Raw genomic sequence first — 27,040 nt, 5'->3', positions numbered from 1 at the left:
TGAATGCAACTCAGCTCAGTGTGTACCAACATAAAAACCAGAGCAGATGTTCATTGCTCCTGATACTTTCATGTTAATTCTTAGAAGAACTGCCCTGCACAGAGTTAGTTAAGCAATATCATGAAATATTTTGCATCTTGTCAGAAAGCAGGTAATAGACAATAAGCATTCTCATAGTAATATCCTGGAACAGAAACTCTTCAAAGGTATTTTGGTTGTCTTTGCTTTTGTGAGGCTTTTTGCTATCCCAGGCTTTAAGTGATTTTCTAGACTTTTTGCTTTAATAAAAGCAGAATAACATGTCACATTGAAGTGTTATTTACCAGCTGTCTGGTAATTTCCCAACATACCACAAAGCTATTTTCCTCAGTAGAAGGCTTTCTGTAAAACTATGTAGGTTTCCATACCACCCACGAACTTCAGTTATCTTGTGAACTATTTTCCTTCCCTAATCAAAAGACCAAACTACTTCCTAAATAGTTTCTGGGTAAAATGTAAGACTTGTTCCCACTGTTACTGGATAAAAGGATGCTAGCTCTAAGCAGCCATGAATGACAAAAAGATTTTTATTCAAACATTAGCATTAACAAGGAAAAGTTGCCTTCTGAAGAATGCTACTGAGTGAACAGCAAGGAGGGCTTTAAGAAGTTTTTTACTTCGTTTAAGCCTTTCAGGAGCTTCTTCATACCACTTCAAGAAAATCCACACAGATATGTAGAACAAAAATGAGAAGAGAAAAGGAGAAAGAAAAAAGAAAAAGCAGCGAGGGTTTCTTTGTGCATTTTTTTGTTTGTTTTGTTTTTAAATCTACCTATAAATACAAAGCAAAATTATCTTTTACTGTAGAAAATAAGGAAAATTACGATTGAGAAAACTATAAAACATAGAACTTTGTTCTCTTTTATTTCCAGAACAGCCTGGGCTTTGAGAATTATTTCTCTCCTGTCTTTGCAGCTGAAAGATGCTTCTTTTCACCTCAGGGGACTGTGACCAGGATGAAATCACCCTCTGCCAGCTCTGCTGTGGCTCATTCTGAGCAGTCAGGTCATTGATCTAAGCAGGCTAACATAGAGACACTCACAGAGGCAGCATCAGGTGGGTTTAATATATCTGGGCAGTCCAGGGAGTCTGGAAATACTCTGGACTCAAAAGCTCTGCTAAGGTAATATGGCACAAATGAAACAGATACATGTATGCTCCCAGCTTCTGCTCCAGGCACAGGTTGCTCTTCAGGGCTCATTATTAAGTGCTTAATGTAGGAGACCTTTGAATTCTCTTTGGCCTGCAATTGCCAGTCTCTCTTAATTTAGTATCCATTATATTATTGCAATTGTGGCCACTGCTGGCAGGTAATTCTGTGCGGGTGTAGGGGTGGTGGGAGCAGGCAGGAAAAGGTTGTTCTTCTGGTGTTTATCTGATGCCTCTGAAATAATTGCTGTTACTAGTAGCTGACAGTGTGAAGGAGACATTACTTTTGCCCTCTTCTCATATCCAGATATTTTTAAAAGAAATACAAATGGAAGTGCTCTGACAGTAACTGCCACAGCAGAGTGACTTCTGCTGTACAAATGATGGGGTGAGCCTGCTCCAAGCACTGTGAAGGTTAGTAACATCGATGGGTTTGAGGCTGGACTCTCTTTGCCAGCATCTACCTGTGGATATGATGGAAGGGTATAGTAAAATACACCAAGCTGGTGCAGCTTTGCTGGCAAGAAAAGTATAGATAATCCTGGGATAGGTCTATTTCAGTCACCCTGTCTGGCAGAAACTAGAATACCAAAACCCTCCACGCTGGTAAAAAAAAAAAAAAAGGAAAGGCAGAAAATGGAAATTAAGTTTGTACTGTATTTTCAAGAGAATACATTAAAAGTAAAATAAAAATCAAGTCCCACATTTGTGAGCCAAATTCTAGCTCTTTTACTTGGTTTTAGAATTCCCTCTGTGACACTCAGAGTCTGAAAAGGCTCAGAGGATAGAATTTTGCCATCTCATTCGCTCTGCAAAATTTGCTACAGATGAACATACATCTATAGGGAATAAGTTATCAGGTAGAGAAGAGAAAGCAGAGGCAGGAAAAAAGTGGGAAAATCCCTGTGTGTGAATATCAAAATAAGTTCTGGAAAATTAAAAGGAATGATGAGAAAGAAACATAGAACAGAAATGCAACAGGAAAAAAAAAGGGGAATTAAAAAAAAAGAAGAAAAAAAGAAAAAAGAGAAAAGAAAAAAAATGCAAACTCTGGTAAATTAGGTAGCATATTCAAACTCCTTTTGAACCCTGGCCAAAAATGTAGTTTATTTTAAAGAAAAATGGGGTAAGGAGGAAAACAGCTGGAGAAAAAATGCATGACAGATAAACAGAGTTTAAAAACAAATCAGAGTTTGGCTTAAAGTAGTGGGATATATTATCCATCCCTAATCTTTCTATCTAAAACAACTAGTGTTGTTTGCTAACATCATTCATTTCTCAGTCAACGGGTTTGTCTGTGTTTTGCTGGAAGGATACAGTAGTTATTTCAAATTGACTTCTGAATCCATTCTTTCATCTTTAAACTACATTCTCTATGGCCAGATATTGTGGAACCTTTTGACATTTTTATTTATTTTACTATACTTTTTTCATACAATAAAAATAAGACAGATATTAGTACTCATTTTAGCTCAGAAGAGAGAGGCATAATTAATTGCTTTGGAATCACATTTAAAAGATTTTGTGAGATAACTTTTACAGTTATCTCACTTTTTTTATATGTATGTATGTATGGGTGATCTCCTCCAGTTCCTATAATGATTTTCTTTCAGCTGCAAACAAAAGGTAGATTTCAAGACAGAACTATTTCCTAAGTAGACTTGACTGTACCACATTCTCTCCCTTTTATCTGGCTCCTATCTACTACTCCAGAGCCTGTGAGATTACAGAAAATGTAAGCCAACAGTGTTATTAACATTAACATAAACTAACACCGTTGTGCTCCCCACCCCAAGGGGATGGCTTTGGCTTTTGTCTAGCCAAAACATGTTGTCTCGGCATTATTCTCTCCAGCTCTATGATCTGTCCTGTCCATACACTGCCCCCATTCCTGCAGGATTTTCAACAGGAAAATATGGAATAAGGGTTACTTTCAAACTCATACTTGGTCACTTTGCCCAAATACATGAACGGTCTCACAGCAGGCACAAAAATAGTATTTCTGTTCAAAGTTAGACATGCAGAAGCGTTTTCAAGTTCAGAAAGTGTATTCGTAGCAAATGGATGAAGTCTGTTCTAAGAAATTCTCCTAGGAGCTTGTTCACAAAAAGAGAAAAAAAAGGAAATTGCATAGGAAATTGCAAAGCATTCCAAATGTAAATGGATCCAGTCCAATTAAATATGTTCTCTATTCTACTTCAGAAAAATAACAAATGTTTAGGTCACAAACTTATCATTTAGTGGCTTATATTGTGGTAGAAACAAATACGTGTTTTATAAAATTACCATTATCTCCTAAGGTATATATCTCCTTATTCTTCTCTCTTTACCTCCAATAATTTGATTTGTCATTTTATTTTGTTTTTTCACATAGATGTTGTACACTGCCTAGCTAGCAATTTGAGTCCTCAAAATACTATTAAGCAAAAAAGTTCAGCAAAGCTTTTAAAATTTTGCTTAAAAATTAAAGAAATTAAAAGCATTTAATTTCAGTGAGCTGTTGAAACCTGAGAAAATGCATTGTTTTGAATTTCTAATGAAACAACTAGTATATTTTTGTTTCTTTTTAATCTAGGCAGATATTTTTCACTAGAATTTTTAGCTAATAAAAAATTAAATATTTTACTGAGGATATCTTTAATAAATATATTAAAGCAATAATTTTCTTGAGTTTCTGTATTTCTTGGCCTTCACTGCTTTTTAATACAAATAAATGGCAGTTATTGGCAGTTTGAGATGGTTTTTTTTTCAATCTTCCTCTCCTATTAAGTGCTTTCTTGTTCTGAAGCATAGGACATTACTGTAGCTGAAAATAAACCCTCTTTGTTCTAAAATACTTTCTTTCATTAGAGACAGCAGTAATTCTATAACATATATATTAGTAAGTAAGTTTGATATATAAAGACATACCATAATGACCGAAAATGAAAGAATAAGACTTTAAAAAAAAAGAGTGAATCTGAAATGGGAAGCTCCTGGCTACTGTGGTGTCAGCTCAGAGTCTTAAAAATTAATTAGGGAACGTAAAGGGAAAGCTTAAAAAAAATTGCTAAAATGGTAATACTTCATCCTAAATCTGGACATTCAATAGAAATAAGCACAGCTGAAATCTTACTCTTCAATTCCATGTAGAGAGTAAAAAAATATGTCAGGTGAGAAACAGGTGCATGAAGCAAACAATGATTTTTTTTGCTCCCATTGTTGCCATAAGATTTCATGGCAACTTAGCCTGGTCTCATCAGGACTATTATCCAGCCAACGACATGGTAAAGTAAAGCAACACTGTGACACTTCATTAAAGTACCAAACTCAGATCACTTTGGTCTCAAACACTCTATTGTAAAATGTGGAGTGTCTTCCAAGACTGGCTGTGCAATAAGAACATTATGATTAATGGGACCAGGGGACAAAACTTCAGCAGCGAAGTGCAGTGCCACTGCATAACTATTGACCTAATGAGTTTGCTCACTGCCAGCTTTTACAGTGACCTGATGCTGAATACTAGCAGATTTTCTCATGCTTGTACATGTACGCTTCCCTTCTGCATTTTCTAAAAATAACAGTTCCTGTGCCATGTCATTAGCAGCCTTCCTCCGCAGAGTTGCAACACACAGGCGGGAAATCAGAGCTGGATCACTCCTTCACTGTTTGGAGAAAGACACTCTTCATGCAACGAGAGCTCCTCGTTCCCAGTTAAGGGTTGCAGTTCTCCAGTCCTCGCTTTAACAAATCACTGTTACTCATCCAAATCTCCTACCTACCTACCAGCCGAGGGACCGCTGGTGAGAGCGATGGTTTCAAAACTGTCAGCAGGAGAAAAACACCCACTCTACCTCAGGCTGAGGACACAGAGGCTGCTTTAAGTAAGGCAGCTGCTCAAAAAGTATAACCCGAAGCACTTTGCTGTTTGCTGAGCATAGGGAGGACAAGCCTTCCCACCAGTTCATGAGCAATACCACAAATGTTGCTCAAGTTACCTCCAAAAAAAACTTCTGTATAATATGTCCTGGTATACTGTGCTGGCGCTGTAAGTAGAAGGTCTAGCAGTTATAGATGTTGCTAATAGAAAGATCAGTTATTGATTTCCATATAGATCTTAAAATTAAAAGAAATTCTTTGTCCTCTTTAAAGAGATTATCTCTCCTTAAAGAGATTTTTTTCTTTCTTTTATTTTTTTCAGGTTTGTTTTTTTTTTCCCAATAGAAAAATTGGTGTGGAGATCTGCTCTCAACAAAAGTTCTTAGCAGGGGAAGAGCCTGCATTCAGGCAGCAACCATCTCTACCTCCTTCTGTTCCAGGTGGTTTTTGACTGCTCTCTTGAAGTTGAAACTCCCAATGACATGCTGTTGAAACCCTTGGGTTTCAACTTGGTATTACAGAATTGCTGGGAAGAAGTTTGCTGGTTTTTGGTTGATTGGTTGGTTGGGTTTTTTAACTGGTAAGTACATTAATGAAAGAAAGCTTTAAAAATTCAACACTGTAGTATTTTGACCACTCACACGATTAATGTCTGAACCCAAAACAGACTAAGGAAGAAGTTTACATTGAGAGTGCACTGCGTGGAAGACCCATCATGGTTTATCCTGCCTTTTGACCTGTCTGAGTTCATTCTCTCCCACTCTCACTGCAGCACAGACCTGTAAGAGCTTCTCTGTAGTTCTCAACCTCTCTGCTGCTGCTTTACAATAAAGATACCAAAAGTATAAAATTATATTTTATTTGAAAAATGTGAAAGCCCATAAACATTAAATGTGAGCACAGCAAGGAGATTTTTAAAGTAAGTGGGTAGCTGGCATTTGTTTCAGATCAAGCTCTGCATCAGTCAGGAGCTAGAAAATAAAAACAGTTTGTGACAGGCAATAACCTGTTCTGATGGTACAATGGTCCTTGTAATGAAGCTGCAATCACTCTTCTGATCTCCTGCTGTCTTGTTTCTTTCTTTTCCTTCTTGAGGAACTGGCACTTCCAATCTATTCTAATTTTCCTGATTCTAGGCTTTGATTTATATTGCTCTGGCTATTGTACATCCTGTCAGAGGAAGGAGGAGTTAAGGATTTGAGGTTGAGAGGCAGCACAGACATGAGGGTGAGTAAGAACAGAGAATAACATGAGCAATTAGACGATGTTAATGGGTGACGTATTAGCCTGCCTTGCTCTGTAATTACACACAATATTTTTCCTTCAGTCTTGGCTGATGTGAACAAATACCATGCACCATCATCATCCAACATCCCCTCCCACCAAAAATAAAAAATCTCCATGTAAAATGATAGTTCAATAATAAGAGCATGGTGTTTAATTCAGAGTCAGGACATCTGGGTTCTGGTCCCCTTGGCATCTGCATTAGACTAGACAGAGCCCATTTATTCTTCCGGCTGTCTTTGTTTACTCTGATGCACAGAAATGGATTTTTAGAAGGTCTGCTTTGCTATCAAAGTGCAACAAATGAGGAACAGACTTTTCAGAAGTGATGTCTGAAATAGAATTTATCTAACCCTGCCAGTTCTGACATTTGTCTGCCTATTTACAGGTCCCTGATGTCCTGTGCGTCTCCCGTGCTGGTTTTGGTCATTGTTTTATGGGTCTGAGACATTTCTGAAACATAAGAATCTCCATGTAGGCAGAGATCATTGATGCCCCTACCCAAGAGTACAGTAGTCACATGTTGAAATATAGTAATTATTTATATTTCCTTCTCCAAAGAAAAATCATGCACTTTGCTCATTAATCAGCAGTCTTTTATTAAGTAGAAGGGTAATTCTTTGAACTCTAACTTAGTAATCCATGTAAAACCAGGCACATAAGAACTGATACCACTGGAAATTTTAATCATAGAAGCATTAATAATTAGTATACCTGAGGATGATGTTTATTCCCATGTGATTGAACAATGCTTCTTAAAAATGCATTGCATTGCTTAGTTCAGTATCTCTCTGTAGTCTGTTGCCTAACATTAGGAAAATCACTGAGTAAAATATACTTTGCAAACACTTTCAAATGTGCTGCCCCGTATTTTCAGGATGCGTGAACAGGTTGCATGTGTGAGAAAAGAGATGCCAAAAAATGTGGGTGAAAGTACCATGAAAGATATCGCAGTTTTTGCTCAGACAGGATACCATTTCTTTCCTTTAATAATTTCTGCCAGATCTGGGAGCCATCACTCACGGTATGTAGCAGTTGGTGTAGCAAACATTTCTGGGGTGTTTGTTCAATGGAGATGTACTACTCAAAGTGAATAAAAGAACAGTTGCATCCATCCTATAATGAGCTGAAGAGACAGTAGGTAGTATAGAAAAAAGGCAGTGCTAAAACAGCAGAAATGTCATGAGACAGGAATCCTTTGGCTGCTTTGCAGGTCCAAAATATTCAAGAATGGGGATGATGGAGCAGCGAGATGTTGAAGTGAAAGAAACCCCGAGACAGATATTAACTTCCCAGGGAAGCCAGGTCTGTCTTGGGATCACACCTTTTCCCTTGGAATACACACAGCAACCAGATTTGTACTACTGGAGTGAACTGAACTCTGTACCATTTCCACAATGCAGGAATTGCAGCATGGTTTCTGTCTTGTGTGGCAACAGACCTGGTGTATGCAAGGAAAATGTTCCCAAAGGTAGTTTCTAATACTGTCCATTACTGCCCCAAGGATACCCATAGTGTGGACCTCCACTTGACCTTAATGTCTCTTTAAAAGCACTTGTCTTTCCCTTTAAAATGACAAATGGATGATGCAAAATAATGCAAATTTGTAGCGTATCAGCATTATGTTCAGAAGTATTGAACCAAAGGACCCTGCTGCAAGATATGATCAGGAACAAGCTGAGGTATGGAGTCAGTCACCAGTGATTTGCAGTAATTATATAATGTGGGAAAAGAAACAATAAATACAGACCCTGCTAAACAGCCTGTGCCTTTGGTTCTGTGTTTTCTCCAAGTTATTTCTGGTTTGGTATCTGTTCCCTCCACTATGCTGCTCTTGAGCTCTTCTTAGAGCAAAATGGAACAGTTGTTGTCCACCCCGTTCCACCATTTAGAGCACCTTCAGCTTCTGCTCATAAAAGATCATTAAATTAGAGGTGGGAAGCTGTGTCACATGAGTTAAGTGAACAGCCACGTGCAAAAAGTACCAAATTCTCAATGCTGAATGTGAAAAGCTTAAAAGAATCTCTTGGCCTTGACACAATCATTGAAACTATTAATCAGACTGTGAAGCTTAGCCAGCACACTTGCAGATGTACAATTCAAAATATAGGGGGGAAATATCCAGTGGACAAATTAATGACAATTAACAGATTGTTCAGTATAGGTTGTTGTTTTTTTTTCAGTGATCTGAAAGCAAAAGAGAGCATCAGCTGTCCGACGAAACCAGTGACTGATGAGACTCAGGACTGAGGGAATGTCTGTTGTCAGAAAAACCCATCTTCACACAACCCTCTTTGAGGCTATTAGGAAGCCAAAATTCTTCTCATGTCTTTCAGGTTAATGGCACTCAATCATTTGCAGCCATTTTCCTGTATAGAAACCTGCTAATTATGTCCCCATAATAATCATTTGTGTTGGCATTACACTCTAGCACACCAGCCTGATCAGATGGCTTGCTTGCAAACAAATTTCATCACTATCACCCTGGAGGATGGCACAAGTTTATAATGATGACATGAGCAAGGCTGAGTGGAGAGGGTGGCAGGTGGGAACATAAGAGAAGTGTGTGTTCTTGTCCCACATCTGTTCTTTACCTATAGCCTGACAACTTTTTGTGTCCTGCCCTCTCTTCCTTAGACTGAGAGGACACAGATAACAGCCAGACAACCCCCACAGAAGTGACAGACTGCAAACTGTTCAAAACAGCAATGCTCCTACAGTGAATGTGCAAAACCAAGCAAACCAGTACCTCTGCATGAATGGGGCTGGTTAGGTGTCATAACTCTTTGACTCAAAGACTTAAGCAGCAGATTAAGTCATTTGATGACAGACTAGGCTGCTTCTTTTCAAAGAGTGATGAGAAGTGCGTGGTGGAAAGGAGTATGGAGGACAGAATAGTAAGAAACCAAACAGAAGAGTTCTCTGTTTTCAGTCTACTGATGTAAACTGAAGAGAGAAATTTTCCTCTCTCTTCTCCCCATCCTTCGCTCCTTTCTCCCATCAGCTCTAGTTACCAGAGTGCTGCTTTCCACATAATAATAATAATAATTTTTTTCTTGTTTTCATAAAAATATTGCCTCTTCAGTTAGGTATTTAATTATAGAATTAACGATTTTTTTTTAAAGTAAATGTAGAGCAATATTTGCAAAATCTATTCTTTGAAGAAACATCAAGGAAAGAAGTATTTGATTTTCAGATTATTTCTCCAATTAATCCTTTCATTCCTCACTATGTGACAGAGCAGATAATCATCTATGTATAAATAGCAATAAGAGTAACTACATGACATGATCTGCTTTATTGTGGAGAATACAGAGTATTTTGCAGAACTTTTTTTTCTTTTGCCCTTGGAGAGATGTAGGTAGTCATTTCAGCAAGCAGAAAAAGAAAAAAAAAAAAAAAAAAAAAAGATAATGTATCAAATCCCAACTACTCATGAGCTGAACTAGCTACAAAGTGTCTGGTCCTGCACCATTCGGAATGCAGGACTGCAGGACTGAACCCATAGCTGGGATGACGTACATAATTTCCTACAGGAACTCAAATAGCTATGTCATTGTTTTGTAAATTTTCTTGGAGAATGCTTATCTAAGCAAAGACCAGCTCTCATTTTCCTCACTGTGCAATTCAATTCAGACTTCAAGGAACAGTGGGAGAGCAGACAACGTGCAGCTCTTCTCCCCAGTGGGATGTACCCACCACTTTAAGCAAAGGCACTGTCTGGTTAAACAATTCTACCCACAAAAAGGACTGACATCTTAGCACAGCAGCAGTGAGAGGTAACTGGAAACAGACCTTGACTCCTACCAGAGCAAACAGTGCAGAGTTCTCTGTGAGATGCTGTCTTGTTTTAGCACCTCTCCTCCTGCTTTCATGCATGTCTCATAAACACCCATCAAGCCCCAGCTTGTCAAGCCCTGGTATCAGAGAAAATTGCTGCCAGCTGACAAGGACTGGATTAGCCTCCTTCTGAGGTTGCACTTAAAGCAACCCGGAGGGGTTCACTGCAGAGCTGCAAGAGGTCTGACACTCAGGATATGTACTAATCCTCTCATATCATGGCAGGGAAGCATGAGCTGAGCAAGAGACAATAGTCTTTAAAATCCATGTGTCTGTACACACTTGGTGAGACCATGTCCAGGATGCAGTGAAATCAGAATGGGCTGTGCACAGCCTGAACGCCTCCCACAACCACTTGTGGCTGCTCATTGCAACATAGTAGAGGGGGTTAAATCAGGGTAGGGGACAGAGTTGGCATGACAACTGCAGAAGTCTTCTGTGTGGCCTGTACAATAACTAATCATTACACAGTAAAGGGTAATAATTAATTCTTAATGGTGCAGTGCAGGAACTGGCCTCATGGTAGAGCACAGAAGGTTGAAGGTGAGGGTGTTTGTCAGTGCAACCAAAGTAAGTTGGTGTGATCCCTGTCAAAGAGGTCTTAGTAGACCTCCAAAATAAGCAAATAATTCCTCTATATTTGGTTCTTGTCTCTTCTCTGTCTATGTGTTCAGCTGCAAAAAATTTCTTCCTTCCTGGCTGTTGTGCCTTTAGTTTTGTTCCTTTGTTTATGAAGCAATAATGTGCAAAAAATAAAATCCTGATCTGGAAACCTTGTGAAATAAATAAATTAAAAAAAAAAAAAGAAAAAAAAAAAGAAAAAAGAGAGAGCAAGCTCTCCTGGGCTTTCCTCTTGTTCTTATTGTTGTGTTACTTTGACACCATTTTCCAGAGGGTTAGGAAATAAGCTCAACCTCAACCTACTCATGCCCTGAAGGAAAGGACTGAAGACCTTTTTGTTTGCTGCTAGGAGGTGCAATCAGAAGTCTCTGATCCTCCCAGCATCTAAAGCATATCAGAAAATGCAGAGGATGCATTTCTCCTTTGCCGTTCCGCTGTAGGCATTTGTTACACTATTACCCTTAGCACAGAATCAAGTGCATCCTCGACTGCTCTTGTCTGCTGGCCTGCAGTGGGGAAACTTGTTTCAACTGTTACTTAAACAGTGGAGAAAAAGAAGGTGTAGGGAGGGCAAGGGGTTGGTTCTCATTCAAATTATAGGATCATAGAATCGTGGAATATGCTGATCACCAGAAGAAAGATCACCTTTGAGAGAGGAAGTGACCAGCCCGCCTGTGCCCCAGATAACACAAGGGAAAGGTGATTCAGACAGCCTCCAGAGGGAGTGAGTCTTCAGAAACTACACCTTTTGTCCAAGCAGCCAGATCCAGGGACTCTCCCTGAACAGCAGCACGCTTGATTTCTAGGGTGCCACTATGTCACCTTGCCACATTTTCCCATAGTAGGTAAATACTGCTGGCACTGGTTTGTGTGGCTAAGAGCTTTCCCTCCACAACTTTGCAGCCTGCCTTTCCCTCACAACTCTGAACCCTCCCATCCAGGCTGCTGGGGCAATGTTTTCAGGGTCCCTGGATCAGCGTTTTCCCCTCACTCTTCCCATGCTGTTATTCTCATGCTGGTCTCCTTATAACCTTGCACCTGCACACCCCAATAGTCTTTCTGGGGGGGGTTCTCCTGGGCAGTGATTGCTGCCTGAAACACAACCAGATTTTTTCCCTAGTTTCACTACATTTTGGCTATAGCTATGAGTTTGTGCAAGGGACACGAAAATGCTCATATGTGCACAAGAAACTGGCCTTGCAGCCCCTGCCCTGCTCAGTGCTGGCTCCAATCAACACGAATGGTAAACAGTGACAGCCAGCTGAGGGTTCTATCATGTTCTGCTGGAAACTATAGTTACTGTGGGAAGAATATTATGGGGGGGAACCAGCTGCTGCATAGCAGAGGAAACCCAGGAGAGGTCTGAAAACCCTAGTTGTTTCTCTTCCCAACTGAGGGGCAGAAAGAGAACTTTCCTTTTCGCTTCTGTCTCTCCTCCTTTTTTGTTTTTCCAAATTTTTTGCAGCTAGACACAATGTAGGCCATCAGCTATGGACTCCACTAATAAATCTTCATGTATATGAACCTGTCTCAACATTACTTATGCAAACTAGCCATAATGGGAGGGAATTTCTACTACACTAGCATTTATAACAATATCATATATTGGTTTCCATTGTTTATTTTGTTGACATACACATCTCCAAATATGATAAGAAAATAACCAAATGACTGAAATGAGTTGTTAAAAGTAAAAAACTCAGATCAGGTTATTGTCCATGGGAACTGATAATTTTTAGGTGAAAGGCAGTGCTAAATTATTAAACAATCTAGCCAACCCTTTCAAAGCAGGGATATATGTCCCTAAACTTTAATCTCTTTCCCTTGTACTCTTTTCAGAGTAACTTGAAGAATGACATTGAAAGATTTGTCAAGAGTAAAACTCCAACTCACCGGGGCCTGCCATAATGTTATATCACCTACCTCCAAAATTATCCTCTGGTTTCTAAAACCCACAAACACTGCCCCCAGAAAAAAAATGCATTGCTAATTTTTGTGGTATAAGCCTGGCTCTCCTTTGCCTCCAGAATTTTCGAATCATCTGTATGTACACAAAATAGCTTTGAGGTGTAACCCAAGCAGAACTGCAGCTTTTTACAGCCTTGTGGGTAGCAAGGAGAGAAATTAGGTTTCAGACAGCCCATGTTTTCCTTGAGATCTATTTTGCTTTGCTTGTTAAAAGTTTTGTCTTGGAGTTAAAAATATAGTACCTAGACGTGGCTTTCTAAAGCCATAGGCAAGGACACACACTAAAAGCTTGATTTTTAAGCAAGTAAAACATCCAGAAATTATTTTTACAGTTATTCAGTAGAAAATATGGGAACCTCAGCTATTATGACCTTGGAAATGTAATTTTAACACTGCTGTTCTCTGGATTTCTTAATAAACTGAAAGCTTGTCTTCTGCAGATTTCAAAGTCTCCCAGCTCACCTTTAAGTCCATGTCTTTAAATTGGCATGCAGTTGCAGTACAGAGCAATCCTGCATAGGTGAATGAATGATGTTGTGATTCCTACGGGACCACGATCATAACAGAAGCTCTGACCTAGAGAGCTTTCCAGTGAACCCATGTCCCACCACTTACACATATAAAAGACATCAGCAATGAAAAGATCATCTTCAGAAAGTATCTTTTTGATCAGAAGTTCAGTTTTACTTTTCTATTCTTTAAGGTTTGGGTTTTTTTTTTTGGCTAGTTGGTTATCTTCTGGTTTGCTTTGCTTTTTTTCCTAAAACTCCTTAGTTTAAAGGCTATTGTCTAAATCCTGATACAACATATGTGAGAATACAGCATATGAAATTATATAGATTTGAGACATATATGATTTTTGAGCTTTTGAATGAAAGGCAAGAAGAAGGAGTCTTGGCATTTGGGAGTTGCAGGTCTGCCCTAATAAGGTAAGAAACTGTATATGTGCAGCTGCTGAGGGATATTTTCTCCTGTCCCCTTTACATGAGTGCAAAGATCTCTCTCAGTGCCTGCCACATCCTTCCTCATTTTTGTCGTTCACAGGCTGTTTGTTCCAGTTTTTGCTGGAAGTGGAAAAATCAGAAGAAATACTAAAGACAGAGCTGTGACCACATTTTACCTTTCTCAACTCACTGTTCCTCTGTAAAGAGAACACATATAATGGGAACACAAAGGCCTTAAGCTGAAAGAGAAGTGTGTCTGCAAGGAGGTTATCTCAGGATCTTATATTAGAATTACAGACAGTGGGACAGGAAAGCACATTCTGTGGTTGGCATCAAAATCAGCCTGGAAACCAGGTATATATTAAATTTCTCCAACTGCTACAGCGAACAAATAAAACAAAGAATCTTTGAACTTATTGTAGGAGGTCTTTCTGGGCAATTAGGGATTAATTAAATAACTTTCTAAAGTTTTCAAAGTTTTCTTTCAGTTGTTTTGATAATAACCTAGTCAAGAAGGACAAAAATTTCTGGTGAGCAGAAAAAATAAAACAAGCTGAGCATTGTCCAAAGAAGGGGGCTGCTCTGATGACTCTGAGTGAGACTCTGAGTGCAAAAGCAACTCTCCCAAAGCCGTTGTGCTCACAGTTCTCTCTCAGAGATGTCTGAGAGCAATGAGCGAGCAAAGGAAACAGGCATACAGTGCTACCACCCCAGCATAAATTCCTTAGGTTGAAGCAGTTGGTTGTGCGGGGAGTTCCCTCTGACTTTATTTGCATCACAAAGCTTTTGGTAGTGTTTTTCTTGCAGTATCCTGTCTAGTTTGATCATTTATTTACTCATTTATAGCTTTAGAATAACAAAACATCACAAGGCGCTACGTGCCACAGTTCAACCATGCAGTGGCTTTTTTTAAATTTACGGCTGTTAATATCTACCTGAGAGGCCTGGATTGGGTGTTGGGAAAAAAAATTAAAAAGCTCCCTGTTCACCTTCTCCCTCTCTTCAAGCTTGCTTAGACCTACATGTATTCCTCATAACTCATATAATTTCTTGTATGATGAGTCCTACTCTATTGGACATCTCTCTAGAAGACAGGTAATTCTCAATATCTTTGTCACCTTCCTGTGTATCTTTCCCAGTTCCTGTGTACCCTTGAAGCATTAGCACATGCAGAACTGCTGTTGGGGTTTAAGATCTATGATGGATCTGCTTCAAATGGTATCTGCTGAGAGGTATCCTGTGTACAGCTGCCTGTACCAGCAACACCCAGGGTAAATGGAAAGGCTCTTACTTTCTAAAGAAGAGAAGGATCAGCACCAGGTTATGAGGTAATTTTCATATGGATTAAAAAGCAACTGAATGTTTGAAAGATAATGTATCGTTCATTTCTTTCTGTGCATGCCCAAATTTAGGCAAAGTTAAGGTTAAGTTTAATGCCAACTGTTACAGAAGTGCTGCCAAACACTTTAAAATTTAAACAGGAAGAGCAGACACAGCTTATGAGAACGAAAATGTTATTTTATACAATTTCCATGTTAGAAACTGAGGTAAAGGAGGTTACTGAGTTTGTCCGAGGCCACACAAGCAATCTGTGGTGAAAGTAGGAATTCAGCCCTTGTCACTACTTTCTGAAAGCAGTAACAAGAAAATGACTCCTCATCTTTTTAGCTATGTGTCATTTCCACACCCCACTTTGATTTTTTAGAGGCAATAAAGACAATAATGTGGAATATTAATTGTCAAATTTGTCATTCAGAAAGAATGGCAGTGCTTGAGTTATCTGGATTTTTTTAAACCAGATATTTTCCATTCCCCTATGCTTCTAAGTAGGCAATACACAGTCTCAGTCTTTGCTAAAGAAAGAAAGAGAGAGAGATACAGGTTTTCTTCAGACAAAACATACCAAATGATTTTCTTCATCTTCTTTCTTTTTTCTTTCCTTGTTTTTTTCCAGTTGTACACTTTTGTTTTTTTTTTCCTTTTACTGAATCATATGGCAATATAATTAATAACAGTAGGATATTCCTTGCAGGAAGCTGCTTCTGATGTCAAAACCTTTCAGTAAAGATCCCTACATTTACTCCCAGTGGATCAGACTGTGAAAATGACTAGCAGACATCAAACAGACATTTTTAATGAGAATTTAACAGTGAGTGCTTCATGTATTCTTTCCTTCTAGTTCCAGCTAAGTGTGCTGGATATCACAAATGTCAAAAGGAGAAAGGTATCTCATTTTACCCCTCCTTCTTCCCTGCTTTTCCTCATTTGTAAGAGCCTTCTCTGGCTAAAGGAAGAAACTTTACAACCAAGATGCCCTGTTTAAATTCTCACTGCTAGGGCTCAAGGTCATAACTGAGAAGGCATGACATTGCCAGGTTAAATATAGCACTTTGTTTTGTGATGGCCTCTCCTTTCATGTCACTCGTTTTCTGACAGCTTTCATCAGCTGAGAATACACTGCAAGAAAAGTGAAAATAGGGTGGGTGAAAGGTGCCAGTAATGGATCAGGAGACCAGTTTGAACTTAGCCTAAGCATGTAAAAGCAACAGCAGAGAAAACATTTCTACTTTTGCTTCTCACCAAGATCTGGAGTAGCTAGGAGCTTCAGAACCTTTTTTTTTTTTTTTTTTTGGAAGAAAGCAGAACATTTTAGCTTATTCTCCATTCTCAACAGAAACTTTCCCTAATAAACATCTCCTAAAAGCTCGATTTTCCAGCACTCCAGTACAAAGAAACACCATGGAGATGGAGTTTGTCTGTTCCTTTTTTCATTTGACAGCAGCACAGCTTAACCTCAACACCTGACAATCTGCAGAAAGTGAATCCTTACAACACTGTCATGAGATCAGGAAGAATTATTGTCCCTACCTCTGAATGTCAAGCCAAAGTCTACCCAAGGTAACAAGAATTGGTCTCCAACCTCAGCAGCCTTTGTGTCAGGCCATAGGAATGTGTCAAAAATCAGGCAGCGGGTTGGTGGCGTGGTCAGGAGATTATCTGTGATGTCCTTTGTCTCAGTCCAGTGTGCTGAGTGAAAAAATATCCTTCTTTAATTAAATCCCGATGTTTGCACAAAGCATTAGCACCCTTAGTCCAGGAAATGTCCGGGATAGTCAATGAGCTATATAGAGAGAGATCAAAGAGGTATCTAAGTCTAATAAAATAGTAACCATGGGTGAGTTCACCCACCTGGATATTGGTAGGTCAACTGGTACAAACATATTAAAAAAACCAAACAATTTCTATGTGATTTCTGGGATAACTGGAGAACATAACAGTATGTGCTCTTAACTAGGTAGCTGAAGACATGATACAGTCAAACCACTAAAAAGTAATAGACTTATTACTGCATTAAGAGCATGAGGTTAAAACTGACAGTGATTAGTGAACTGCTTAAAAAGTACTGAAGGCAGGATTAAAATAAGTTTAAAAAAAGAAAGTAAAGAATGAAAGAGAAAGAAAGTAAAATTCTTGGATTCAAAACAACAAGTATATTAACAGGCAGTTTCTGATTCAGTGAAGTCATGCAGAAAGCAAACTAAAGGCAAGATAGGAAAAAAAGATATTGTGAAATGTTAAGGTCCAAGAGGTTGTTTGAGTCAAGCAACCAGCCTTCAGGAAATGACACTTCATCTCTAGTGAAGCCCATGGCTAAGGGAGAGAAATTATAATAAAACACAAACAAAATGTCAGTTGTAAATGAATAGGGCCAAGGATGCACAAACTGACAAGAGTTTGTGGGAGTGCGTGCACAGGGGAGAACTGCAGGACATTTCTGAAAGGTCTTAAATTCACCCAGTTTGGGAGGGAAGCAAGGGGATCTGCTGCATATCCAGGGAATATTGGGAATAAATAATGAGCAAAAAGACTTTGCAGAGGTTCAGAATTATTTGTTTGTTTATATCTTCTCTGCAAATGATGCTGCGCCAAAATCCATCTTAGACCTATTTTTTTCAAAGACAAGAAAGCACATGAGCTGTCAGAATGCGAAACACTGAAAGAAACATTGGAACAAACTGATAAACTAAACAGCAGCATATCACAAGGACCTCATGGTTATATATGCAAGGGTTTGGAAAGCATTTGAAAATGAAGTGGCTGCGCTGATAGCAAAAAAATGCAAGTTGTCACTGAAGTCAGATACACTACAGAAGGACAGGAGGGTAGCAGCTAGCATACCTATCTTTAGGACGGGCACTAGATTAGTCTTAGGTATTATATACTGAAAAGCGTTGTTTCACTTCCAGCTAAATTAGTTGAAACTAACAAAAAATAGAACTACATATAGGAGAGAAAAGAAAAATCATAATTTCTTTTAAGAAGAAATGTTGTCTCTTCTATATATTCTATATATTCTTTGAAACATCAAAATAAAAGACTGAGAAAAACAGCCTGAAAACAACTTGATAAGTCTCTCTATATGAGTATTTATATATCATCTTAAATTCTTTGACAAATTTAAGTCATGATAAAATAGGTGTATTATTATTAAAGTTGGAAGTTGATTAAGGAAAACGGAAAACTACACATGAAGGATCCTTTTTCACTGTAAAAGTTGTGTTGTCCAAGAACTTAGAACTTCTTTACTGAAATTATTGCTGTTAGAAAAAGGGAATAAGGATTGAGGTATTTCATAGTGTACTAATTAAGTTGGGTGAAGCAAATGGATTGCAAATGGAAATAAGCATTGTCCAGTGTAGAACAGTCACAGGTGGAGTGAATTACTTAGAAGCCTTTCTCATTCTAAGCCAGCTGTGGCCACTCAAGAAAAGGTATTGGCATTACTGCGGACATAGGAGGCGTAATAGGTGTTAAAATGGAAACTACTTTATTGTATAAGCCAATAGTTCTCACCTGGAAAACAGTGTCCACATCACCAAAAAATAAGAGAGAAGAATTAGTAGTTTTTAAGGCATGCAAAGTGACTTGGAACCCCAGGACTATCTGAGAGAAAAAAAGAACAAGAGGGTTCTCGGTTGAGTAAATAAATGGCACCTATACAATGTACTGGCTGATCCTGTTGATCTTTTCATGTCATATAAGAGAGAGGTAGCAATAACATCAAAAGACAACTAATTTAAATAGATCAAAGGTTGTTTGGAATGTGATTTTCCCAAGAAAATATTTAATTAACCTACTGAATTCACTGTAACGTGCTATCACAGTGAACTTACTGGGAGGCAAAACTGGATTAGCTGCTTATCTGGCCAGTGAGTATACCTGCAGCTTGTCTAAAATTGCTACAGAGTTCCCTTTGGTGAGGGAGGTATTTTTTTTCATTAGGAAATTATCTCCTGGTAGTGAGCAAACATAAGCTGGTGGGTATAAAAACATTTTACCCAAGGGCAGTGCAGATAGCTAGGGCAACATTTCCTACACCTACTTCTTTGGTAGCTGACACTGATAGAAACACTACACAGGGCAAGAAAAACCACCTGTCTGATGCAATGCTGTAATCATTATGTTCTAATGTTTTTAACTGGATGACTGATGGCTTTTTGAATAGAAAAATAATGAGTAATGATAACAAATAACACAATTTCAGTTAATTATTCAAGCTAACATTCATGAAACTTTTGAGATGTATGAATATTTTCATGAATAAATCATTGGTCACCAGCTTGCACTAAATGACTTCAGAAATAGCAGTGGAATAAGCTTGTTGCCATTATTCATGAACAAATTTGTGAATAATTTTTAATATATGACTACTCTGCTTTCTAATTGACTATACATGAGATAGATGAGTTTAAAATAAACATCACTAATTCATTGCAAAGCTGAGAGAAAATTTCTCAGGAATCTATGAAAATGCTATAGGCTGTATCAGAAACTTAATTTTTCCCATACATAGATTTTGCTAATTTTTGTTTCTCACATGCTAGAATGGATTATAAAACTGAAGGGTCTAATCCAGTGTTTGCAGATCATCTTATCTACATGAAATAAAGAAATTTTTACATATTCAGACACCTAAAAATCCTGAGCCAGAGAAATCACTAAGCAAGAGAATTCTTTTAAATGATTGGGTTTTTTTTATCACCTTAGTTTCCAACACTAATTTGACAATGATTCAGAAGAAAAATCTATGGAGATATTTTTGTCTCATTACATCTCTTTCAATTGAAAAAAAAAAAACACAACCAAAAATTAACCAACTAAAAAACTAAGAAAACCCACACCTGCCCACAGTTTACTCAGAGCTTTTCTAAGAGCTTGAGGAAACCCTGAGAAATGCTGATTTACAGAATTTCTTGCCTATTTGTGTTGTGGCCACTCTCAGAAATCTTTGTTGCCATCACTGTGAGAGGTGCCCGTACTCTTCCCAGTGCCCATTATCACATTTTATTTCCTTTTCAACAGAGTCTGATGAAACAGAGCTGTTCCATGAACAGTTGTCAAAACACTGGCATATTCTAATTACAACACTTACTATGTTTCTGTGAAAGTCAAATTCTGAGCTCAATTGCACTAGAATAAACCAGACGCAATTAAAATCAGTGGAGGCACCCCTGATTTGAAAGAAGGTAATTAAGATCAGAATCTAACCCGTGGAGTCAAAAGAGATACAGGAACGATGGGAATCAGAGAATCATCTCATCAGAAAGAAAACATGCAGAAGACTGAGCAAAGCAGCTGGACCTAAATGAGGGTCTGTTTCATTTCCTTATCATATTCCTAAAAACGAATCCATGAAGCACATGGACTACTGAAATCCTATTGAATATCTTAGTCTCACTGGCAAACATTCTTTAGGAAGTGCTTGATGGAAATGAGATGAAACTCACTTCACCCTGTCCTATCTTCTTGGGCCTTAAAATTATGTTATACAAGAGATGTCTCTTTGGAACACCTGCTGATACATATACCCCTCTATGGGGAATAGGCGGTGTTAGATATAGGTAACAATATAGCTTTAAAGGTAGGACAGACAGTCCAAAACAACATGCAGCTCCAGAGCCTAAAGCATTTTTTACATAGGAACAAGCTCAGGGTCCATGGGGAAAGGAGACAACCCTTTAATGCAACTTCAGAGGTGGTCTTGACTTTTAATTCTGCCCACTGCAATCAGGGAAATGCAGGAAGGCAGTGGGATAAGTCATCAAGAGATCCCTACTCGATTTCATAAAGAGAGCTAGGGAATGCAATCTGCTGGACAAAAGTGGTGTGCAGTCAGCTGGTGGGATATGGACAAGAGAGTAGGTAATGGTATCTTTTGGGTAGCTCTGACCTGGGAAAAACTGTGAAGACCTTGGCAAAACTGAAAGCTATCTTTGCCAAAAGATAGCAACTGGAAAAGGTGGGTAGGGTAGTGTGTGGGGAGTGTGCCAATTGTCTCTTTTAGCTACAGGAGTTCTCAGTGTTTGGTTCTTTGTGCAGCCTGGATCTTAGAGATGAGAACCTCTAAGATGTGTTTAACAGGGCTTTAAAAGCTGCCGTACAAATTAATGTTACCATATATTAAATACCAACACACAATTTAAGCTTTTTTAAGATTTAAGGCTACAAGTGTTTGTGAAAAAGTTATTCCTGTCATTCATATGAGCTAGATCTAAGCTCCATCAGCTTTCCTTAGCCTGATTACTGTTGTCTAACCCATCCACCCACCTAAAGAGTCTGTGGAAGGTCAGAAAAGCAGTTTCACAAGTGAGTAATCCTCTCCTATGCCTTTGAATCTCTCAGAATTAGCTGAAAGTTGCTTCAAGCTGTGAAGCTCAAAGCCAGAGAGATCCAAAATTTCTGAATAAATGGCCAAATATAGTCTTGGCTTTCCAGCTCTAATTTCTGCCTACTCATTCCTCTATAAGCTTTGATCTCTGGGTGACCAAACCAAGATCAGGTGAACCCCACCCGCCTTTTATTTATATATATATATATATATATTTTTTTTTCAGCTTGGGATTTAGAAGAGGGAAGATCTGGCTGGAAACAGACATTGGGAGGAATGGTCTTATCTCATACCACTTGCTTTTCTCCCTCTCCTGTACTTTGCTATGAAGACGTCCCCTGTGCCCGGGGATGCTCTTCCGCGCCTGCCTCTGGCACTAGAGGGCGCGGAGATCTGGACTTCGGGCTCGAAATCCAGCTCTCCGCGGATCCCTACTTTCCCCTTACGTTGAACTCAACTTTCAGAGAGGTCTTGATTTCACAGAAGGAGAATCTGCTTCGTTATTACTGGCTTGTCGGCGTTCCCCATGCTGCATTGCTATGGAAACAGGACCAGAAAATAAGTCTTTTGCATGTAGGTCATAATATTAGTGGAGAAGAAAGTCTGGGTGAATGGGTGAGTGAGTTATAGGAGTGAAGCGGGGCAGAGTAACCTCCTGGGAGTTTATTAACAGCAGTGGGGGATTTCATGGTAGATGTCTTCAAAAGACTATTGAATGAGACACCCAATGGGCTTAAGGAGCCGAGCATTTTGAGTAGCTGAGAACCGTGAAACACATGCAGGGAGTCAGCCCAGAGGTGACAACCAAAATGAAGTTGGACACTGTGCTGAACACTCAGGAAAAAAATAGTTTTGTTCATAAACGCTTTTTTTAATTGATGGCTTCTGTTTCCCCCTTTCTGTGTCTTGGTCTCCATCCTGGGCAATAACAGAGCATGGCTAGATTGCTGTTCCTTCCACCTCCTGAGGACATTCTCGATCACACATGGTCCAGATCTCCCTGGGCTCTGCCCAAATGCGGAGTTAAAACCTTTTGGGGAGAGAATACCCCTTAAAATCTTGGGCTTGGATGGAAGAAAAGCATGACCTCTCCTTTTTATAATTTTGCTCTACATCCAAAGCAACTCGAGGATGTCCTAGACCTCCCCCTCCCCATATACCGTGTCTCATTCTCGAGCACACTGCAATGCAGAAATCACAGCCTGCTGTGGGCAGGGGCAGAGAGGGCAGCTCAGTGGGGCACATGCTCATCAAGTCAGTGAGCCCTCTACACTTCTCACTGTCCTAATAAAAAGGCAAACAGGGCTGGTTTTGCAGTCCAGGGATCCTGCAGGGAAGAAGTTCAACCAAACTTACACTCACAAAGATCCTAAAGGAGAGAGGGAGTGTACTGTGTGTAGCTTAAAGAGGTTTACAGATGAGTCACCGAGAGCGGCTGGTGTCATAAACCATACAATCAAGGCTGGTGTGTATTTAGACAGGGGCTGTGATTGCAAGTGATGCAATACCATAAAAGCAGACAGCATGCATACTTGTGATCTCCCGTATTAACCTTCCTTATTGTTGGTCTTTTTGTTTGTTTGAAGATTTGGTATTTCCCCCCAAAATCTGCAAAAGGCGGACTGTCAAGCAGAAGTTAGACGCCTTTTTTTTGCCTTTTTCTCTTCTGCAAAGAGAAGATCTTCCTTAAGGGACAAGGACAAGCCAGTGTGTGCAAACACACTGGTTGACACATAAAAATGGGGACAGATGTTATTCGGGCTAGATCTGTAACAAGAATTACCCCTTTCCCAGTGTCCTTTGCCAGTTGGAAAAAAGCTGTCTCTCCTTGCCCTAAAAGGAAATTTAGCAAATGTAAATAGTACGAAAAAACGATCTTACAAGGGTGAGAGAAAGCATCCCTCGTCCTTTACCAAGAGAAGGGGTAAGGACTCACCCACAGACCAGTGGGAATGAGTCACAAACCCTAACAACCTCCCCTCGGAGTTGGCAGCGGGCACAGCCATCCTCCTGGAGCGCCTCTGATCAGAGCCCTGCTGCCCGGCTGCCTCGCGGGGAGACGATCAAAGGAGCAAAGCCAGCCCTGCAGCTCCCAGTCTGCCTGCTCCCTCATCACCCTGGAGCTCGGGCTGGTGCGGGGAACCCTCCGAGCATGGCACGGGGCACGGAGTGTCGGGAAGGCTCGCAGTGAAGAGTGGCTCTAGCCGGAGGGATGGCCAGGATAGACTTTTGCCCGACAAGAAGCAGAAAGCACTTTACTCTTTCAGAACCCCCGATGCAGCCGTACTCTGGGGCTGCACCAGGACCTCGGTGTGCCAGAGCTGTTTCTGGGAAGCAATTTTTCTCCCACAACTTGATCTGAGCTCCCTCTCAAAGTATCAGCTCGCTCCTTCAGGCCACAAACACCCCGTGGCGGCGGCACGGGAGAAAGGGAAGAGAGCCCGGAGGCACAGCCGGGACAGACACAGCCCTGCCGGGGTCTCAACAGGATCGGGGCAGAGGGGTGAGTCGCACCCGGCCCTGGAGCATCCTCTCCCGCAGCAGCCTACTTCTTGGTCCGTGGACCGGACCCCAGGGGGAAGGATCCGGGGAAGCGGGGCCGGAAATGAGCCGGGGAAACCCCATTCCCTTCCCACCTCTGGCGGCGCCTCCAGCCAGCGCTCTCCCCCCCCGCGGCAGGACATGAGACCTGAGGCAAAGGAAACAGGCGCTGATCCCGGGCAGAGAAGGGATTCTGGGGGGGCGACGTACCGCACCGACACAGCAGCAACCTCCTCTCCATATACCCTGCACCTCTCCTGGTCCCCGGCGGGGCAGGGATACCACCCACCCCGTCCCTGCCTGCTCGCCCTGCAGCCAGCGCGCTCCACGGGCGGGCTCCGCTCCCCGGGGACATCTCCGCTCCCGGTGACATTTTGCAGGAGTCGTCAACAAACATGTCACAGCGGAATTTGGTAAGGGTAGTCCAGGAGATGTCTCTGTGTCGGAATGTAGCATTTATAATAAAAAAAAACCCCTGTGGACAGCGCTTGAAAAATGTCAGGATTTCTCTAATCAGGCTGCTGTGTCTCTCCTTCCCCGCTATACCACGTTAGAGACTCGGTTCTGGGATTAATATCGCAACTGTAACACGACAGAGAAGGGCTCTGTGCTGGGGGCAATCGCTTTGCTTTCTCTGCTCTCTCTGCCCTTCCCCAGTGACCCGCACAGCTGTGGACCCATTCAGCAAAAGTTTCCCTGTGGTCTGTTCTGCTTCTTCTACCAGGAAGCAAAAGCTTGTTTCTTAGACATTATTTCCTTGGCGGGAGCTTTCCTATGACAGCAGCGGATGAAATTTTATGTGCGGCGAGGAAGGGGCGGAGGGTAGAGGACGTGAAATAAAAGGAAAGAAAAAAACAAAAGACGAAAAAAAATAGATGGAAGGGAAAAGGGGGGGAAAAAAAAGCGCGAGAGAGACACACAGAAAGAGGAAACGTCAGTAAAAACCAAAGCTTTCCTACCTGTGATCCAATTAGCAGAAGTTGCATCCCATCCCGCTGCAAGCGGCTCGCTCCGCAGCCCCGGCTGTGGCGGCAGAGGCATGCGGGCTGCGCGGCGTCAGCGCCCGCAGCCAGCCGCTTTATCTTCCTCTTCCATATCTTCCAAGAGGAGGGAGGGGGGTTGGAGTGGGGGAAAGACAGATTACTTGGTACCGTGATAATGGGGGGAAAGAATAACAGTTTGGAAGCTTTAAACAAGAGGTGGCATTGTCCGGGCTGATGGAGTTTTTGTCTCTCCCTCGCTCCCTCTCTGCCTCCCACACCCACAGGCACACACATAGACACGCACACCCTCGATGACTCCGACCCTTGGGAGTCTCTGCTTCAGTTCAGCCAAGCTGAGCCTTAGGGAAAAAAAAAATATAGTGCACTAGTGCTATCAAACCTGGCTTAAAGGTTTGGACAAAACTGAAGTAATTAAAAACAGGTGAAGCCGGGACTCTCAAGTGAGCTGGTAATAATTCATACTTCCCCCAGAGCTCCTGAGGAAATGGGGGCAAGCTGCCACCTTCGTTGAGGTGGTGGCGAGCGAGGGAAGTGGAATGCCTAGGTGAGCATCTCGGGCGAATGTCCTTGCTGGGGTGCTGTGGCTGCGGGTCCGCTTGCTGCCCGCCTGTGGGGGTGTGAGGGAGTGTGTGGCGGTGTGAGGGGGTGTGTGGCGTGTGTGAGCGCGAAGTGGGCTCGATTAGCTGCAATGGGCAGGCAATTTCTGCAGAGAACATTTACAATTTTCTTTCAATATGACAGGATTAGTTGCTGTTGAAGGCTCTCCTCCAATAAGATCAGCACTGCTCTCTGATTTGGTGGCTTCGCTGAATAGAAATTACTGGTTCTTGTTATCTCTCAACACACTCTCCCCTCTTCCTCATCAGGCACTCCCCTCTTTCTCATCAGAAGTCTTTATCTACGTTTCGCACATCAGAAACGCATTTTTTTTTCAATTACCTCCTCCCCATCTTTCCCTGCAATACTCTTCTTTATTTCTATTTTTTTTCTAGTTCTATGATAGCTGTAAGTCTAAAGCAATGTAAGAGAGGAGAAAAAGAGGTCTTGCTTCTAGATTATTGCAATCGTCAGAGTCTCCGGACATTGTGGAAAAATGTTGTTACACTAAATCCAGTTCAATTTTTTCAACTGATTATTGTGCTGAAATATTAATGGAAAGATGCTTCCCTAGCACAATGACAAATTAATTAGAGGAAACAAACACATTTTTGAGAACAAGAGTTAATTCTTATAAGGTGTAAAGCATTCCTCTTTAATTAACAGTCACTAAGCTAAGAAGTATTTACTTTGTCCAAGACAACTTGCCAGTTTTATGGACATAATCTAGATACGAAAATATTTATATTTCCTTTGGTTTTGTTCACCTCTCTCCCGGACCAGAATTGATCTGTGGTCTGAGGGGATATTTTTTCCCTTGGGATAGGGACTGTTGGAGTGGGAAGCAGGAGAATGGAACCCGTCTCATCTGTTGTCCAAAGAATAGTAGGGGGGAAATGGTAAGTGAATAAGAGAGAGGTGCACTTTGTAAAGATGACCCTGGCTTTTGCCTACTGCTTCCCTCTCTTGTCTTGAAGGGCTGAAGAAGCCACAGCCCAACCACTTCCCTCCTCTCCACTCCAAAAAAGCCTTCACTTTGCAGAAAGTATTTCTTGGCCTGAGATTGCTCCAGGCCAAGAGCTGTCTATGCTACTCACATACATTGAGCTGTTGCTCCTGGAAGGATCTTAGGGGTGGATTTACCCCAAAGAAGGTGATGCGCCTTCAGAGTAGGATACTGCCTGAAAGTGTTCAAGGCTAGGCTGGATGGGGCTTTGAGCAACCTGGTCTAGTGGAGAATGTCCCTGCTCATGGTGGGGGGATTGGAACTAGGTGATCTTTTAGGTCCCTTACTATCAGCTAATTTGGAGGTGGGCAGCTCCGAATTTTGCGTGCACTTCTGCTTCAGTGTTACACGAGGCTGTGTTTCTCTACTTGAAAGCACTTTTAAGGGCTGGATCACCTGTAGCTCTTCGGGAGCATCAAGGCAGCTGAGACCTGACTTCTGCCTCTTGGTTCCCTAGCCCTCACAGAAAATTTTGTCTGGACTTCACAGTAGAATTAGGAGACAGCTATCCCGGCAACTC

General features: G+C 40.9%; 1 protein-coding gene across 1 annotated transcript in view; it reads right to left on the bottom strand.

Annotated features, from left to right (window-relative positions):
• Window positions 1-25,544, bottom strand: part of CHRM2 (cholinergic receptor muscarinic 2) — a 93,182-nt gene extending 67,638 nt beyond the window's left edge. The window contains exon 1 of the mRNA XM_018080820.2: window positions 24,873-25,544. The gene's annotated coding sequence lies outside the window, so the exon portion shown is untranslated. The remainder of the gene's footprint in view (window positions 1-24,872) is intronic.
• Window positions 25,545-27,040: the final 1,496 nt, after the last annotated feature.

The sequence above is a fragment of the Manacus vitellinus genome, unplaced genomic scaffold (genome assembly GCF_001715985.3).
Source record: "Manacus vitellinus isolate BGI_N305 unplaced genomic scaffold, ASM171598v3 scaffold_5_pilon, whole genome shotgun sequence".
Classification (NCBI taxonomy): domain Eukaryota; kingdom Metazoa; phylum Chordata; class Aves; order Passeriformes; family Pipridae; genus Manacus; species Manacus vitellinus.
The sequence above is the reverse complement of the archived record's forward strand: the minus strand, read 5'-3'. Positions and strand labels throughout refer to the sequence as shown.